The sequence below is a fragment of the Pezoporus wallicus genome, unplaced genomic scaffold (genome assembly GCF_028554395.1).
Source record: "Pezoporus wallicus isolate ANWC-B61680 ecotype Strahan unplaced genomic scaffold, APGP_CSIRO_Pwel_v1 contig_4161, whole genome shotgun sequence".
Taxonomy (NCBI): Eukaryota; Metazoa; Chordata; class Aves; order Psittaciformes; family Psittacidae; genus Pezoporus; species Pezoporus wallicus.
This window is the reverse complement of record NW_026639584.1, coordinates 2,141,225-2,161,540: the sequence shown is the minus strand read 5'-3', so window position 1 is coordinate 2,161,540 and position 20,316 is coordinate 2,141,225. Positions and strand designations below refer to the sequence as shown.

The following is a 20,316-nucleotide window of genomic DNA, read 5'->3' as shown; positions in this document are numbered from 1 at the left end:
AGCAAAAGAGAATGCAGTGGAATGACTTCATTCCTTCCCGGTTCATAAAGAAAATGTAAATATAGAGCATTTAATTCCTCAATAGAGAAATGTTCTTTTCATTCACATGTTAAGCAGGGATTAAAGATACAACAGGTTATAACTTAATCCTTACTATGTTTGCTTTTCTTGAAGCATCACGGGATATTTTGGCATGAGTGGTTTTTTTCTTGGTTACCACCTCAAAATCAGGTTCCCTTAATTCTACGCAGTTTTTTGTTATTTAAAATAAATTCATTTTATTACTGTTTTCTTAATGCTACTTGAAGTACAGTTGAACAATACTCAGAACTAGCAAAAATCTCAGCTTTGAATTACTGAATGACATGTTCCCACAAAAGATCTGAGGGTGCCAGAGGCCACATAATCCAAGTCGCAATATTAGGCATCTTAGTCATATGAGTCTTTACATGACTGACTTCTCTTTCTCTGAGAAAAGACTCCCAGAAGCAAAGTTATACCCTATGCAGCATCAAATATAATGCGAGATTCTTCTGGAAATAACTGTGCATCCAAGCAAGATTTAACGCCTGCATTGAGCATGTGCTGCTCTTCTAGCTGATCCTGACAAATGGCACTGCAAACCACTTGTGTGCCTCCAACCCAAGCACACAAACGGAGTAGGAAATAGTTCCAGTGAGTTTACTGTTCTGCAGAATATCAAACAAACCTCCTGCTAACTGCAAACACCAAGCTGTCAAAGCAAATGTTGTTTTTTTTTTCCCCTGTTAAAATGGTCATGCAAAACACACTTAGCAATATTTCATGAGCACATTCAGGCCAGACAAAAGATGGGAACAGGAATTTAAGCAGGACACCTTAATTAACTTGTCACAGAAAGAGCAAAAGGGCTGCTGTGAGACACAGTGGGTGCCGCCCGAGTCTCAGGCTCCCAGCACTGTGAGTCAACATGCTACCATGGCACTGCGTTTACACAAGTCACCTTCCAGGTTTGGTTTGGGTTTTGTTTTCCCTTTGTCTGTGACAGGTGTGCACGCACCACAGATTGTCAGGCAACTTCATCCAGGCTCCATCCAAGGAGATGGCGGCATTCCTGTGCCTCCCCCCATCCCACTGGGATGCAGGCTATGCGCTCGCCTGCCCTGGCCTAATGCTTGGGGCAGGGGACACAGCTTTGCAAGCCAAACTGCTTTTGGCCCCAAGGTCGAACAGTGGCTCCTTCAGGTCTCTGTCAGACTGACACGGGGTAAGCAAGCATGAGTGCCCACCTCTATGTAAATGTTTTTCTTATACAGCCTCTTCAACAATCCTTTAAACTGGCTCCTAGAACAACTCTTCCCATCAGGGAATTGTCCAACTCTGAAAACTACAATTTATACTCTTACCTTGTTGTTTCAATGGGAAATGTAGGTTAGAGAAAGGCTTTAGATTAAAGACAGCAACCCAGAGTAAATGAACACAAAGCCAAGTATTTTTTCCCTCAGACAAACCTCCATCAGCTGACTGGCAGGGCATCCTACAGGTTCATGCCCAAACAGCACTTCTGTTAGGAACAGCACCTTTGCAAAACACCGTCAGACAGGTAAGTAAGAGAAGTTCAAATTCTATAATGGCATTCATTCAACAAATGCCAGGATCTTTTTCTCTGAAAAGAGACTCTTAGAAGCACGACAAGGTATTGCTTCAGAGGGATGCATTTATCAGGTGGCTGAAGAGACTGCCAGGACCCCTCACACTGACCACTGTGGTTCCCCTCTGCCTCCCATGTCCCCACACCAGCTCTGAGGAGATGCAGCAGCACAGTTGGTCATGGCTGACCTCAGGTTGACTGCACCTGCACAGGTCTGCTCTGTGTAGGACACAGCAACTTTCTAGCAGCTTTAACAGTTACTGTTAAAGACTCTTGATCATCACTTGGTTCCTTAAGCAGCCATGTCCAACTAGGTTAAAATGCAACATTCCAACCTCAGCATCACCTACTCCCAAACCTGACACATTTGTGAACAACTTCCAAATTCAATGTTTTCTCAAAGTCAAGGCTCACAGCTACTGCTTTTTGGCTTAAAAGTCCTGTTAGTGAACCAAAAACATTCTCAGGCAAAAATACCTTCTGTGGCTACCATTTTCTAGTACTTCAGTTATTGTGGAGACCAAAATGGAACAATACTCCTGTAATATCCCGGTAAAGGATTGGAGCTGGTTAGTAGAAGCTAGGTGGCTTCATAATTCAACTGCATTCCTTGCAGATGCTTTTTTCTGAAAATAAATCTTTAACCACACCAACAGTGAAAATGTTCAACAGCAAATCGCTGTCATGGTTGCATCATTATGACCACACAACTTTGTGATCAGAAGTCAAGTGGTTCTCAAGAGTTAAATGACTCCATTATCCCACTCTATAAAGAGAAAGACAGGAGATGTCAAAAGGACACTGAAGTAGTTAATCTGAGTAAAGCCTCAGCAAGGAACAGGAAAACCCATAAATCCCAAATTTGTAAATGTCTGTGCAAAGGAAACAACAAACAGTTCTCTGAAAGCATTTCTGTCGGACACGGGAGCTAAAACAAAGCTCCATCTGTCTCATAACGTGTCTCCCCTAGGGGCCAGGAGCATTGCCTCAGGTATTTACCTGCAAGTAAAAAAATATGGAACACGCTTGTCTCTATGCTAAAGGTTAGATCTGAACTACAGTGATTAATAGCCCCTGACAACGAGAACTGAACCATCAAGCTAGCATTCAGAAGGTAATAAATAGACCTAAAGACCTAGATATTGTTGAACAGCATATGACCTATTACATCACCTATTGAAGACATGCAACTAAATACCCAAAGAGAAAAGGAAGGTCAACTTGGACACATTTCAGGTGTGGAAAAAAACAAATTAACCTTTTGTTGCAAGCACGGTCGTAATACGCTGCTCTAAGGACAAGATTAAAAATCATCTTCAACTTTACTAGCCATGGTTTCTGAAATACTGGAACTTATACACAAAGTTGGCAATAAAACAGATAAGGGACAATGCCCAATACTTTGAATAAGACAACCCTATTTTCAGTTGCTTTTTGGGGTTGTTTTTTTTTTTTTTGCAAAACAAGCTAAAAACTTCAGTAAAAGTGATTCTACAGTTCCCCAAGAGATTAAGAGAAGTAGTTTGCCCATACAATGCACATTCTTCTACAAGTCTCTTGATATGAACCAGTGGGACTCCTACAGCTAAAATACCTGTGCACCTCCAGCAGTAACATGAAGTTCCATGTGAAGGAAGAGCACGGGCTCCATCAGTCATATTAACAATGTACACTGATGTCCCGTCCACCTCACCCCATCCAAATTTATCCTCACGTTGGAATCCAGAGCATAAAACTTTAGCAAAACCCTGCCTCAGCACCATCTTTTCCCTTTGCTTTTAAACTTAGCAAGTACATGAAATAGCTGAGCCTCAAGAAGATCTCAGCATACATATGTTCACACATCTGTTTGGAGTTTGTCTGAGGAATGCTCTGAAGGCTGTTTGCACTGGGCAGTCTCTGGGTAGAGAAAATCATTTCTGCTGTGACTAGTGTTCAGCTACGAGGACCTGGCCCTTCTGCTCTCCTTAACAGGGCCCGTGAAAGCTGTGGCAGCAACGGCTGGACAGCAACACTTGCAAACAAGGGACACACTTGAGTTGCTCTTGCTTCAGGGATCACCACTATGACAGATGGCCTCTCACTGTACCCTTCAACCATGCTGAATTCAAGACATGAAAAGAATGCCTCTATCAAGACAGCTTCTGCATCTTTGGCAGAAATCTTCAAACCTGCCTTCTTGAGTATGTGACAGTTTCCTAACTAGGCCACTCATTTTAATATGTTTTCACATAACTAACACTAACCAGAAATTATGTAAAGCTCAGCTCTTCTGAACGCATGTAACATCAAAAAATGTGTCAGGTATCACAACAACAATCTGTTAGGAACAGCAGAATCTATATATAGCTTAATATCTCCTGAGCTCAGATGCATATTAGCAGCCTGTTATAGCCGTAACTACCACAGGATTTATCATACTGTCATCAGAAAGTTAGCCCACTCTATACCTATTTGGAATTTTAGCTGTTATCTGGTATGATGCTCAAGGAACACTGGATTTTATACACAATGTACACTCCATCACATTCAACAATTAATGCAAGCTACTATAGTATTCCCTGTTTCAAAGTTTAAAGCTTAAAAAGCAAAACTACACTTTGAGGAAAGAATACTGACTTGGGCTATTTTCACAGGACATCACTGAATTAATCTTGGAGGTGATTTATGGAGACGCGTTGCACACAGCTCCTATCAAAACCAAGCACAACATGAGCCTGGTCTGGCCCACGGTGTTTATATTCATTTCCAGTTTGCATCACAAAAATAGATGATCTGTAATCATGGCCTGTCAGCTTGGTTTAACAAAATGAACATTTCTTTCAGGCTGTGTATACCTCCACCAGCTCTGTATATTGGCTTAATAAAACAGTAGTTAATCTGAGTAAGAATGTTAGCTTTCTGTCTCAAAATAATACACTCAAGTTTCAGGATCGCTTCATTTTAGAAGCTACATGGATGATGAATGACAAATATTTACAGGTTTCAGAATTAACTAAACTGCTCTTTGATCCTCCTCACACAGCTACAGTCTGTGGTTTTGTAGGTTCACACATTCTCTCCACGCAAAACCTCCTTCCCCTCAACACTGTCACTGAGACAGAAGATGAATGTTTAGTGCAGAGCATGACTGTGATTAAGCTCCCAGTGCATTCTTCATCTGTAGTCCACCTGGTAGCGCTTCTCCCCTGCTCCTCTCTCTCCTATGGGAGAAGTCTGTAGTTGATGTATAGAGCTTTGCAGAAAGGTGTCAGATTAAAAATCTCAAAGACCCTCCAAAACTTAAGATCTCCACATGCTATCCCTTATTAAGGGATAAAAGGTGAAACGTTTTAGGGCTCTGCCCAATCTCTTTTACTTGCTTGCATGTTTTGATATTTAATTCATAGTTGACAGAACTGCCTGAATTTTATGAAAGTTTATCAAGATGAAAACAAATGCATGTGTTTTTACAGCCTATCACTAACATTCTCTGAAACATCCCCTCATGCAAAAAGCAGCAACACCACAAAGCACAAGGAAGCTGTTTCTTGTCAGGCCAGTATTTACCCTACCACACCAGGAACAGAACAACTTGTACAATCAACTGGCAGCACCCACTGCTCCCACGCACCCATCATAGGGTGGCAGTAAGGAGTACTGAAGGCAGGGTGGACCTATTTAATTATGTCAAGAAGCATAGAAGAAACAAGCCCCAGTTAAAGTTCTCAACCAGAAGTCAGCTCATCCTGTCCCCCAGAACTAAAAGCTTTTTGCAGTCTCACGTAAGTGGATTATACATCACGTTAGAACATCAGTTTTCCAAAGATGTATACTAAAACCTGTGCTACCCAAGTAGCACATTGCACAGCCAAGGTATCAGTCACCTACACGGCAGTCTACACTGAGGACAACGGGCACCCCAGTGCAAAGTGTCTCCGGTATCTCTGTATGACCAGGAAAAACTGACTCTCCTTCTCAAAAAATCTCCCAAACATCTGCACATTCTCAGCTTTGAGCGAATGATTTCCTTCCAGCAGTTGTGTGTCTCACATGCTTCTCTCTTCTCTTCCTAGTTGTGTATCCTTGCAATTTCCAGTCATGGGACGGGTGACATGGGAAGGGACCCCTGCAGATGCAGTCCAACACCCCGGTCCAGCAAGGGCGGTTGCAGCATGTTGCTCCGAACTGTGTACAGTCAGGGTTTAAATATTGCCAAGGTGATCTCCATCAGCCCTCTGGTCAGCCTGTTCCAGTGTTCTACAGCCCTGGCAGGAAAAAAAACTGTCTTCCTTTTATATTTAGATAGATTTTCTTGTTTTTCAATTGCACATTGTCTCCTGTCCTGACACTGGGCACCACTGAGAAGCCCCTGGCTCTGCCTTTTTTAGTCCCCTTCATCAGGTATGTATATACACTGATAAGATCCTCTGAGCCTTCTCTGCTCCAGACTGGACAATCCCAGCTTTCTCAGCTTCTCTCCATGTGTTAGATGCTCCTTAATCAACATCATGGCCCTTTGCTGGACTCATTCTGGGAAGTTCATGTTGCACTGCTCAACTGAAGATAAGGCTCACCTCCCCCAACCCGCTACCAATTCCCTACCCAAAGCAGCCCAGGATGCTGCTGGATGCCTTTACTGCAAGAGCATGTTGCTGACTTAGGGTTATGTTGTCCCCCGGGGACCCTCAAGTCCTTGTCTGCAAAGCTGATCTCCAGCTGGCCAGCCCCAGCAGGTACTGCTGCAGGGCATTATTATTCCCCAGGTGCAGGATGTAGCTGAGCTCCATGAACATGCTGGCCTACTTCTATAAACTGGTGAGGTCCCTCTCAACAGCAGCAAAACTATCTGGTATATCAAACACTTCGTTCTAAATCTTGAAGTTTTCAGCTTCTGAATTTGGAGGCTAAAGCAAAGTTAGATGCATAAACTACAGAGACATTTTGTTAAAGAAAAGTAAATCTGTAACATATTTCCCTTCCACAACACCAGAATGTCTTTCACAGAAATGGAAGACTTCCTTAAACTTGAACTCACTCATGTAACAACTCAACTTCAGTGTAATCACTAGAATAAGATGATACTGACAAGTCTTCCTTCAGGCCCAGCTTCCATCTGGGATTTCTGGTTTACATTTTCCAGTTGTCTGCAGAAGGAATATCTGTTATAGACACAGAAGAACTACATCTAGCAACACTCACTTATTCAACTAACAGACTTCTGCTTTGCAGGGAAAGAGGATAGTGGTAATCTAGATAACATTTATTTTACAACTGGCTACAGTTTATTCTATGCGGAGCATAAGGACTATCAGACACAGATTCCTGTTCCCCTATTAACCTCTATGAACCACCTACTCCTTTAAAAAAATCAAGCAATTTTCCCTCCCCCTTGGTCTTTGTCTACCACCAGTATCTGCTAAAGCTGTCAAATATTCCCTTTTCCAGTGCTTTCTAACTTTACAAACTCCTGCTGTCTCTGAGCTCCAACCATTCCCCCTTACAATTGCAGCTATGCATTGCTGTACATGTGCAGAACTTTTTAAGCTATCAATCTATGCATTGATGTGTTGCAAAAAAGTTTTCACATTTGCATCTAAAGGCTCCACAAATCACAAGCTGGAAGTTTTCCTCCTTGTCCAAGCATATAACCAAAGATGCAGTACAGCAACATCACAGCCAAACCTACATCGAGTAACGGAGAGTGGAGCAGCCCAAATCCCACTGCACAGCAGAGAATGCCCTATTTAATAAGCCACAGGAAAAACTCCCATTTAGGCAATCCATAACAGACAGCAGGATCACCAAATCACAAGTGTTTCCAGCAGTACTGTATAACATGCAGCAGGAGGAAACTACTGTGCTAGAATGCAGTCGACTTCAAAAATACTATTGCCTACAAAATTCCTTCTTTTCACACTGTCTTGTGTGGTTGCATAAAATCCTTCTGTGAAACTGAATCTAACACCCCTTCCATCCACCCGTTAATTAAGGAAAAAACAGAAAATGTGGAAAGATTGCATTATGGTAAAGCAGAATGTACCAGTTGTGTAAGAGCCTTTGGAGAATTTCCAGCTCTATTGAAACTTCCCTCTTCAGAGGAAGATAAAAAAAAGGGGTCAGAAAAGGCCTAAATTACCTTTCTGATTATGGAAAGGCTTTACACAATTCACATCACACATTAAATAAAAATCCTCAGAAGCTAAGCGAGGTTTCACAGGAGCCTGAAGCACTGTGAATTCCTGAAAAATGAATTTAATCAGCAAAGCTGAGACGAGGCAGAACTGTTCTACATAACAAAAAAGTTCTCAGCCGCATTATTAAAATCATTGCTTTAAAAGATCAATTTATTTCAAAGGGTTGACTCCCTTCATTAGAAGTTATCAAAGACACATGATCTAAAAGGAGTCTTTATCAAGCATGCTGCCTGTCTGTTGTGCCTGCAACTGTGTTAGGACTGCAATGCCTATCACCATTTGATGTATTTGTGGGTCTGTTTGTATCTAAACATAGACACGAGATGGTTGCAAAGCCTGGTAAAGACAGAAAATGACAGGATTGGTAATACACACAAACGATTTAGTAACTGTAGTAATGTTTGTAGTTCTTTAAACTTTTGATATAAACCATTAGATTCCATTTAGTCCCCATTCTAAGCCAAAACCTGTAACCTGAAGCACACAAAATAACCTGTACATACCCAACAGCTTTAACCAAAACACACATAAAGGAACTACAGAAGGAATGACTTTCATCACCACCCCTCCCCAGCTTTACTGGAATAAAACAAGATTAATGTAGACATTTGGCCTATGGATTCTGCTTAAGTGTAATCTAGATGACCAAGAAATGCCACTGGATTTTCTAAGACCAAACTGCCTCACAGTATCTAGCATGTTTTCTGACTCTGCTTAAAAAAAAATCATCACTTAACAGGATTTACATCTCTCCAGTTTTCTCTCGTCTTTTAAAAACACAGATAGCTATTAAGGCACTCAATAAAGAACTGCCCAGCTCCTTTAATATCTCACCATCTGTATTTGACTCCACTTGAAAGATGTAATTCTGAGTCTACTGTTTGTGAAATATTGAGATATAAATCTTTATGATGAGATTTTCAACGTATAAATAACAGAAGACCCCGCTTCCTTGCTGCTTTGCTAACTGCACTATCGCTTCCCAGTAACTATGGGAAACCAAATGAAATCTGAATCCATTCATCAAAACAGAAAATACTCCTTTCACTGAGGGAGACTGTGCTTGCAGTATCTAAGTCAGTAAACAGCATGCCCTTTCCCACTACTTCAATGTTAGGTCATTCTTTATACCTGCTGATAACAAGCCATAACAAAGTAGAATAGAAAGACAATCAGACACCCAAAATAACAATAATCATAAAGAAGTCTTTTCCTCCTTCCATGTAGGAAACACTGGCATATCTGAATCAGAATAGTGTTTACCATGACATGTCTTGCTATATATGTTGTTTACAGGGAGCAACTATTAAGCTTTACATTTATACTACAATCCAATGTACAATAATCTGATTTTAGAATAGACCAGGCATACACTCAAAATGGCAATTCTAGCTGGATACATTTAGGCTTATTAATTTGGACATGTGTGCACAAACCCATTTACTTTGGTAATTCAATTTTCTAATTATCAGCCGCAAGTGAAATGCTAGGAATGCAACCATAGAATACTATGGGTTGGAAAGGACCTTAAGATCACCTAGTTCCAACCCTCTGCCATGAGCAAGGATACCATGCAGTCTCTGCAGCTCCCCTGTCTCACCATGACAGGAGACTGCAAAGTTTTTACAGAATACAGCATTTAATATAAATAAGTATGCAGAGATCACAGAATGGCTTGAGTTGGAAAGGACCTTAGGATCATCCAACACCCCTGCCACAGGCAGGGACACCTTCCCCTAGAGCAGGTTGCTCCAAGCCCCATCCAACCTGGCCCTGAACACTGCCAGGGATGGGGCAGCCACAGCTTCTCTGGGCACCCTGTGCCAGTGTCCCCCCACCCTCATGATAAAGAATTTTTTTCCTAAAATTTAGCCTAAATCTACCCTCCTTCATTTTAAAGCCATTCCCCCTTGTCCCACCACAATATGCCACATGCGTCTCTGAGGAAGATATTTATACCAAGCATGAGAAAATGCATTATAAATGGTCTGTTGCACATGTATCATTCCAGACTCTCACCTACCCAAAACTTTCACATCAAACAAGCACTGTCTATTGTAACTTTTAGGTAGTTGTGCATGGTTGAGCTCGACTGAATGAAAGACACAGCTGCGATGGTTTGGGGGCTTTAAACAGGCAACCTAGTGGGCTCCTTAAAAAAAAAAGGTGCAACCTCATAATTTTGAAGCCTTGAACAGCGGTAACCAGAAGGTAACAGCCTTTTAGAGTCAGTGTTTCCTAAAACAGACTTAAACTTCTTGTAAATTATTATGATTTTTTCATGTGAGTAAAATAGCAGGTGTAAAGGCTGTAGGACTGCAGCCTGAAAGGAGTTGAAGCACTCTTGAGGAATCCTATCATTTGCTTATTCCTTTGATGTTTCCGAGGCAAATCTCTTGTAGTGGCCACCATCTCCCTGCCTGGCCTTTGAATCTTGGCTCAAAAAAAAAGAGTTACATTCAGCTTGTTTCGAACAAATTTCTACTTTTAGTCAAACTTCTCTACTTTTAGAACAGATTTCTATTTTTGGTTTTTGAAGCCTCATAAATGATTAAGAAGGACTCAGTCTATCACACCCCCCCCCCCCCCAAACAGTTATGTGAGCCTTTGTGCATACCTGTTACTGTTCAGTTGGCGTTCAGTTGTCTTTTGTGATGTTTGAATCCCATGTCCTTTAGTGGCTTGCTTGTCAAATAGTTTTCTCTTTGTGTCCTATTCTCTAAATTAGTTTTGAGCTGCAGTTAGTAATTTTTGGCTGAATGCATCTCCAATGCTTTGAGTATGATCAGTACAAATACTGGAGGACCGTATGTAGATACACTATGAAATACTAATCCAACCTGTGATAGTAGGTATTGATTTTTTTCCCCTTCATGTTTATACCGCAAACAACTATTTCAGTGTTACTGTGGTGCTGCCAAAACTGACATGAACTAACGAGCACTGTATGGCTCAGTAGATCGGTGTGCCATTTACCTTTTCAAAACTGTTTGGTATCTTGGGAAAAACAGCATTTATTTCTCCTGAATAATTAATATGGGAATTGCTTCTCCATCTTTCGCAGGCTGGCATTAGCAAGTAACGCCGCCCGTCTGGCCGGGTCCCACTCAGGACTAGTGAACGGGAGCGCTGCACCCCAGTGCGCCCACCGCGCTCCCAGGGAAGCCGAACCCCACGTGCCGGGCACAGCACGGCTCCCAGCACTCCGGGTGGTAACGGGGGCAGGCGGCCGGGAGGGCCGGGCAGGAGGAGCGGGCGGGGCGGCGCGCACGGGCTCCCCGCACCCGCTCCGTCCTGCAGCCGCCGCTACAACGCCGTGCTGGCCAGGAGCGGGGGCCCCCTCCATGCCGCCGCCTGCCAGCGCCGGACGTCACACGTGTGTTAATTGCCACCCATTTATAAGGAATTCTTCTCCTAAACTCATACCAAACAACAGCTCCTTCCCCAAATACTACTGGCCTCTTTCTTCTGATAGCTACTCTTTGAACTGGAAAGCTCCAATAAAGGCTGCCTTTATTTGAACACCAGTTATCAGACATTGCTAGCCGTAATAACTGCAGCAATACTCCAAAAATAACAAGGAAAAGAAAAACGACAAACTAACTCCCCATCCTCAATTTGCTGCTACTAAGGAGCACCTTGCTTGGATAAGCCACTATAGACAGTGCAGTACCTTCTGTCATGAAATACCATGGCACGGGCTAGAAACTAAAATAAATAGCTGAACTAGAAAGATTTCCAGTTAAACAAAAGTTCTGTTGGCAAATCAGGTCCTACAGTAGTGAGCATCATTCCTACATGAGTACACCAGAGCTATGCAGTTAGAAAAACAAACGGCACAGATTTGCAGTTTACACAAGGAGCTGAGCTTCCTAAGTGATTAACTGGGGTATTATTAAAACCAAGCAATTTTTACCTCCAGAGGGGGGTATCAGCCTTGTCTGTGGGCTCAGCAGTGTTTTCTCTTTATTTGCTGCTTGTCACAATTACAAACTTTCAGTGAGGAACTGGAGCAGTCATGGTAATTTAGTATGAGATTAAGATCTATGAAGCCAGATGGTAGTTCACATTCTAACAGCTACAAATAGCTAAATTGGCATAGGAAATCTAGATAGCTATCAATTCGCTATTATTATTCCAGGGTTCTCATTCCTTCTCTATTTCTATCTTAACAATTCAAGCCAAACTAGACAGACATTTTAGCTCATAGCTTGCTAATTTTCATAGCTAAAACTAGGGCCTAATCACAGAATCATAGAATGGTTTGGGTTGGAAAGGACCTTAAGATCATATGGTTCCAAACGCCTTGCCATGGGCAGGGACACCTCACACTAAACCATGACACCCAAGGCTCTGTCAAGCCTTGAACACTGCCAGGGACGGAGCAACCTGTGCCAGCGCCTCACCACTCTCACAGTAAAGAACTTCTTCCTTATATCTAACCTGAACTTCCTCTGTTTCATTTTGAACCCATCACCCCTTGCCCTGTCACTCCAGTCCCTGATGAAGAGTCCCTCTCCAGCATCCTTGTAGCCCCCTTCAGACACTGGAAGCTGCTCTGAGGTCTCCACGCAGCTTCTCTTCTCCAGGCTGAACAGACCCAATGTTTTCAGCCTATCTCCATGTGGGAGGTGCTCCAGCCCCTGATCATCCTCGTGGCCTCCTCTGGACTTGCTCCAACAGCTCCATGTCCTTTTTATGTTGAGGACACCAGAACTGCACATAGTGCTGCAAATGGGGTTTCGCAAGCAGAGTAGAGGGGCAGGATCACCTCCTTTGACCTGCTGGTCACGCTCCTTTTGGTGCAGCCCAGCACACGGGTGTTTTCTGGGCTGAAGCACACACCAGCTCATGTTCAGTTTCTCACCAACCAGCAGCCCTAAGTCCTTCTCCTCAGCTGCTCTGAACTGTTTCTCTACCCAACCTGTAGCTGTGTCTGCTATTGCAGCAATCTAAGTAGGGACGGCTGCTTGTGACAACCTGAACACGTGCTGAAGATCTACTCCTGCCATGCATAACTATGTTGTAACTTAGTAGGATATTCAGTCATTTCCACAACAGACACCAACTTCAGTCTATGAATGCAAACATTTTGTTCATCATGCATACTAACATCTTAGGGAAGTTCTCTATTTCAGTAACCTTGATGTTTCTACTACCCCAAAAATAATTTTCTAAGACATTTGTGTTTCACCTCCAAAGCACAAATATAAAACCTGATGCCACCATCGCTGACAAAACCTCCTGTTGTCTCATACGAGTTACTAATTAGCTGAAAAACATATTTCCTGGAATCTGACCAAGTCTGATGACCTCCTCCAGCAATCAATAATCCAGGTAGAAGGAAAAGGCGGTTTGTTTGACCTTTCAAAAGTGTATCAACTTTACTTGGCCAAGACAGCTTTTAAAAAGCTATTTTTGTTTCCAAGGCTCAGACCTGGGGCACAGACTGGACGTGTCTGCGCAGTGTCTGCATTAGTCTCTTTAAATGCCCAGCTGAACAGGACAAGCTCAGAGGAGGAAATGAATTCACAACAGGAGATCCTCTAGCTGATTAACTTCCCCCTCAGTGGTGCATGTCAGTCATGTTAATTGGAATCAATACACAGCAGTTAAGGGGGCACAGGGATAATCAGGCAGGGCAGGGACAGGCCCATCAGTTCTTAAAATAAGCTATCTGTTAGCAGCTTACAGTGGTATGTGACAAACCTTCCCTGCAAAGGAATGCAAAGCATCTCTAAAATTCCAATTTAACACACAAATAAAGATAATTTGGCAACACTTAGCTTACAATCTAGCAATAAAGGAAACAGTCATTATAAATTAAATCAATGTTAAACTGATCAAACTAGTAAAATGAGAAATTAGGCTCCCAGGAAAGCCTACAGAAAATCTTTGATCCAACTTTTACGCAGAATATAAAGAGAAGCCAAGGTCTTAAAATCCTGCCATAGATAATTTTAATTATGCCCAGCTGTAATTTTATTGTACACCTAAGGCTGAAATTCCATGCACAGTTTCAAAAGTGGTAAAATGCCACAAGAGGAAAAAGGCATAAAACCCCAGAGTTCTTCTATTCTTTAGATAAGAAATCGCTCGTGATGCCTATTACTGTAGTTACATACTAAGCATCTCTTTCTCTAAGTCTAGCAGCATGCTCTGCAGCCCAGCATGCTACCTTGATCTGCAAGGGCAAGATTTGCAATGCCTGATACACAGGGTATTAGAACAAGACGTGTCCAAGTATTATTCCATCCACAGAAAAGCCTCTTGGATGGATGTCATCAGAAATTCCTGAAGAAAAATACAGTCCAATCCGTAGCACCACTAGTTACCCTTCCTCAAATCACAGCATGGTACTGGCACATGGGAATGATACACCAGATGTCATCCTGCATAACCTTACATACGAAGTTGAGAAATCTGTTTCACTACAATAGTAAGCCATATAATGTACTTGTAAGAAAATGTATCTTCATTTCTTTTAGAATACAAAATGCCACTGAAGTTGAGCTTCACAAGATAACTTTTCTTAGCCATTTAAACACAAGACAACACAAAAAAAGAGTAAATTCACCTTTGGCCAAGGGCTTTTGTATATCTCCTCTACTCCTTTAAGGAGTGAAATGAATACCAGATGTTTTATTGCAATGTCTTCATATTCTGAACTACAACAAATATCTCCAAGACAGGTTCAGGGTATTTTATTTGTTATTACAAAGACATCAAATAATATTTAACAGATTTATATAAAATCTGTAGCCATCTATATCTTATCAGCTTCCCCATTAAACTTAACCTAACCTAACCAATTAAGTGCACAGATTAATATCACTGTTTTTCCTCTGACCCACAGAAAGACTTTGTGAAATCTCGTTAAGCCCTTCAAGGTGGGAGGGTTTTTGTTAGGCTTCTAAGTCATTAGAAAGTGTAGCAGAAGGAAAGGAAATAAAGGCACTCTGTTCTTTACTGTCAAGATCAACTGGTCACTCCCTCTGCAAATAAACACATTTTAGAGAGCCCAAAGTTGTTAAAAGAGCTCTTAAGTAAAGAAAATCAATTATTTCCCCTTCAAAATCACATCTCTGCCATCTGCCAGTGCTGAAATCCAGACCCCATCACTGAGCAGGTCAGTCCTGCTGTAGGAGATGGTGGTGTTCCATCCACCATACGCTCACTTGGACACCAAGGGAAAGAGACACATGCAATTTGCTAATGCAGAGAGTGGCCTTTTCAAGCTACCAGGCTCAAAGCCACAGACACGTTGCAATGAAACCTTGTTTTAAATTACTGACAAAGAAAAATTACTGATACCACTCTGCACTTTAAGAGCCTAAAAGCATTACTTCCCAGTTCACCAGGATTATACATCAGTGTGTCCTAAAGCTATGCATCAGAATAGCAGGAGGTATAAACCCAGTGCTATCATACTGTTTGCTTAATTGAAGGTGCCAGTGTGTTCTTGTGAAAATGGTTCTCTCTCCAGTACAAACATGAGCACAAAGCACAGCAGAGCCCACACAGGCCCAACACCCATGAGGAGTTAGGCAATGTCTTCCATAGAACAGATTCCAGGCCTGTATTACCTGGTGTCTGGCCTGATGTCAGGTTTCTGAGTGCTCTGGCCAGCATACCCACCACATGATGCAGTGAAAGTCCATACTATCTCTTGACTTTCAGTTTCTTTGTATACAAAACCACAGAAATTACCACACCCAACAGAGTGCTTTAGAAAGTTTAGGATCTTCAAAGCAATGCTGTACTTACTACATATCTTACACAAAAAGCTCTGTCCACACAACAGTAATACCTGAATGTAAACCAGACATTACAGCACTGTGTTTCTTTGGGTATCTAGCTTAATTTTATTCACATTCCCACATCAACTACCTCAACAACAGACAGAATCATCTGCCAAGGGAAGACTCAGATGTCAAACCAAGAGACTTGCCCACACAGGCTATATAATAGCACTGAACGCACAAGGTATAATGTAGCAATGCTGACTGGATTGCATCACCCCACTATACTCTTAAAACTTCCAGCAAACAAAGCAGATATAGTTGGACACTTCTCAAGATTACTGTTAAGTATTGGCACAGCTGTTATTTTTTTCCCTGGTTAAATGAAGTATAAATTAAGATGCATTGGCTTCAGCAAATAATCCACTTTCAGACAAAATTCATATGGGAGAGTCTCAACATTCACGCTACTCATTCTTTCCTTTAATAACTGTTTTCATCAACTCATATGAGTGATAAGTTAAAGCAGCTGGGCTGATATTTCCCCCCAAAAGCTAATTTATTTTCTTGAATTTGCCTAACTTAAAATCTTCAGGCCTTTCATTCTAATAGGAGCACACGAAGCACCACACTACATCCTGCATCTTTTCTTTATCCCAGGGACAGGCAAAGCAAAGCATCAAGTGCTGTATGAACATTCAAGTAGCATGGTCTATGGTGAGCATGTTGAAATCCCTACAGCAGATGTGGGATCCTGGATGCAAACAGCACTCTATGTGCTGGTAAGAGAATAAATGCCTTCACTTGCAAACATCTGTCAGTCCCTGTGCTCACTGGTGGCCACACTTGGATCTTCAAGCTGCAGAACTCACTTCATTGCTATGTACATAGTGATGTACTTAGACACAGGCCTCCTGTGTTACTTCCTGATGAACACTGGCACACTGACTGATGCTTACTCACTTCCAAAGGGCAGCCACTGCAAACACAAGTCAAACCAACTCAATATTAACTGAGAAAGTCAAGAATATAGGCATAATTCTGGGTTAATCTCCAGTGAAGTTTTTTTTAGACCTGTAGCAATTCAAGCCCCAAGTTAACAGAAAAATATAAAACATCCTTTTCTCAATGCTTTTACATTAATAATTCCAAACAATAGAAACAATAGAAACAGAGAAGAGACCAAGGAAGTAGTCTTGACACAGCACAGCACTACAGACTAGTTGAATGTGATACACTGTAAAACTTAGTAACCTCAGAAATAATAAATTGGAGACAATTTGAATTTCAGCTTGATTCTGAAGCAACAAACTTCTCCTTTAAATCATGGCTAACGGAATGTTCTGCATTTATTGGAATTTAAGGGGTATTTGTCAACTTAGAGAAAATGGTAAGGATTTTTGTTCCACCATCACAAGTAGCTTCAATCAAAACTTGTGTCTTGTTTTGACAGCATATACATTTTTATATTATCTGTATCATACCTAGACTTTTATAACTAAATCCTAGAACTATTTCTATAGCTGGTTTCCATTAGTGGGAAAGGATTAAAACCAAACATTTTATTATAACAGCAACTTTCAGGTATGGATGTTTTATGCACAATGAAGACAAGCTAGTTCAGCAAAGCACAGTTTAACTAATGTTAACAGTGCAGATCTTGGCACAGTGCTGAGACTGCCTAGGTCAGCATTACAGGTCTTGACCACCTGCAGAGATGTGAAGAGACTTATAGGGTAGGCAGTACCACAGCTCCTTCAGACTGGAAGAGTGAGAATTAGCTGTCATTACTGGCTGCAAACATTTAAATTACCTTGGGAACTGTTAAATGCCTCTAATTGATGGATGAAGCCCGTTTCTCCCAAGGCCAGGGGCACTTGCACCTCTGGCCTATAATTTCATCGCTGTTTCATTCTGGAGGAACCTAGCCTGTTACTGACATAAGGAATCACACAAAAGCAGTTAACCGAGGAATTCCTACACTCAAAAAAATAGCCTGCAAAGCTTTAGATGAGCCATGTTTCTTATTAAGTGAATCCACACAGCATGAGCAGGCACTAATGTAAAGTACTTTAAACATTTAATTTAAAATTGGCAAAGTTATTCTAAGTCATTTCACATACACAACAGGCTGTAAACATGACTGAGGGCAGAGTCTCCCAGCAAGAGCATACCTGAATGTGAGATTTCCTGGAATAACATCAAGAGGGCTGGTCCCAGCATCATGTGAGCAAACTGCCAAACATGACTTAGTCAAAGTGTTGCTGCTGCTAAACACCACAACCAGGCAGAGTTTCTTCAGGGCTTCCATGTAATAGAAGGCCACACTGAATTCAGACTGAGCAGCTTGAAAAATTATGTTACCTTTTAAATCACTAAGATGAACAGAGGATTGAGGTCTAAAGCTGAAAGGAACGAGAGCCGTGTCATTGAAGCAGTTGATGGGAGGGTTTGCTTGAAAGCTTTGGGGTTTTTTCCTAATTTATTTCCTTCAGACAAGGAGCCACATTGAGACAAACCATATTTTTATGGAATACATCTGGTGCTCCATTATTCATTAGAGTCTCTAAATATTATCTTAATAAAAGCAATACTGAAAACCCAAATATGGTTTTTTGGTTGTTCTGAAATACATGAGAAACCAGCTCAAGTACGAAGAGCTGCAAAGTACAGGATTACCTGGGATTCAAGTATATGCAATTTGCATTCTTACAGATTACAGTGCATCAGCATTACAAAGATCACATGCCCTAAATTGCTTTTTAAAACATTTCTTTTTATCTCAGCATTGATGTGTAGCTAAATGTTTTAGAAACTAAGTAAATCACTCAAGATTTAAGCATGGTTGGGATTTCAGGGCTTTACTGTGGCCTTTCCTTTAAATCTCACCCTTAGTTCTTCTACTGAGATTACAAAGTTTCTCTCAGTTATTTATACCTTACCCCATATTAACTGAAGCTACACAGAAATAACATTAACTGACAGTGCAAAAAACAACTTGGCCACACCAGACCTGGGTCAGTGTTCCTACACCTCCTTCTCCTCTGTCACCATTACAAACCAAGTTTTACAGTAAGGAAACTGCAAGGGAGAGTGGCCTAGAAATGTCCTTGGTCAGGCAGATAGTGAAGAGTTCAACAAAAAACACTTCAGGTGAGGGTAAAGTACCTCTGAAAGTAAAACTTGAACACATTCCTCAAAAAGGGAGTCCAGCAGGAAGGAGTGATGAGGAACAGCAAGAGTCCATGGAAAAAGCTAATTAGGACTGCGCTGAGAGCTGGTACAAGGGAGAGACTGAGGAAAAGCAGAAGCAGCAGCTCAAGCCTATCTAGTAAATGAATCCACACATGCAAGGCATCAGCATTTAGAATGCCAATCCTCATCTCAATTAGCATTTCTTAGTAAAGAACAGGAAAATGGAGAAAAACTGCCTGCATGAAACACCACCCAGCAGTGGATCACCTTTCTGCACCCTCAAGAACTCATATGGTGGGTTCTTCATGCCTGCAAGACAGCACAGCGTCAGCATACACCCTGAGGCTTCAGCTGCTGCTGGGATTCTGGGGCAATACAGAGAGAATGGCGCTGCCACCTCACCTCAAATTCAGATCCCTTGGGAAGCCTGGTATGAGAGAGAGAAGCCAACTGCTGGAAACACAGACTGGAAAACTGTCAGGCAAAGAAGAGTCATGTGCACGTAGCAAATCCAGTTTCCACATTCTTTTGGTCTGACAAATCCTAGCTTAGATGCTGTTTTATCTCCTGTGGATTAGTAAATCAGACAAATACTTGCCCTGTGACAATGAGATCGAGTTTTGTTATCTCTAAATATTCTCCAAGTCTAGTCAGCCTGAAATAACATACATTAGGGTTGTGTTCCCTTTAACATGCACATTTTCTCTGTGAAAGATGGACTGATGGCAAAAATTTATCTGGAGCATCCTAGGACTACTGCTGGAATGTGTCTAACTCCAACACCAGGATTAGGATCCCTCAGAGCCAAGACATGAATGTCTTGTAGAAGCTGCTTAGCCAAAACCACGATAGTAACACTGTTCTTAAAGAAGGAACTAAAAGAGAAAAATGATTCTATCACATTACTGATACACTCATCATCCAGTCAAAAGCAGATGCCTTCTCCTTGCCTTGACGCAAATGCCTTGAAGAAGGTTAACAAAACAAAAGTTTTCAGTGCGGCTTAAATAGTCACAGAATTCTTGCATGCACATCATTATTTTATTAGCTACAGTTCAACCACAACATTAACTGTTCATGTTTCTACCTGGTTTTTTATGACAATATGCAACTAAATATTAGATTTTACTCACTGCCTACTTGCAGTTTTGTACTTAACTCCCACCAATTTAAAAGCGATGAGTTTGTTAAAAAGCAAGACACAGCAGGCTGAGCTGGATACAGAACAACAGTGGACTTCACTTTGAAACCCTAGCAGAGGAAAACGTCTAAACTAGACAGAGGAGTATCATTAGAACAGCCCCAAAGCTAATTTTCTTATTTTAGTAAGAATGTGGCTCTTAAAACCTAGAAACCTGTCTGAAAAAGAAGAAATACTTACCCTCTCACATGCTTAGTAAATTTGGGCCTGCTAAATAGAGGTAATGCACAACCACTGAATTCATACAAGTCCCAAATAGCCAAACTCTTGAAGACGTGGCACCCACTGCAGGGGTGGGTAAGGTCACTGTAAATGACATTAAACCACTCTTCCATCTAAGAGCCTATTGACAAAGAAGCTTATTAACTCCAA

General features: G+C 41.6%; 1 protein-coding gene and 1 long non-coding RNA gene across 5 annotated transcripts in view; one reads left to right on the top strand and one right to left on the bottom strand.

Moving 5' to 3' along the window:
- The window catches only part of SLIT3 (slit guidance ligand 3), a 518,859-nt gene that overhangs the window by 378,033 nt on the left and 120,510 nt on the right, over positions 1-20,316 (bottom strand). The gene's annotated exons all lie outside the window — the stretch shown is intronic.
- Positions 72-4,508, top strand: LOC130602356 (uncharacterized). Of its 2 annotated transcripts, none has more exons than XR_008972888.1 (4): positions 72-989; positions 1,296-1,406; positions 1,485-1,582; positions 4,267-4,508. It is a non-coding gene; the product is annotated as an uncharacterized LOC130602356 (long non-coding RNA). The 2 variants fall into 2 exon arrangements; XR_008972887.1 differs by having other exon boundaries at positions 72-1,224.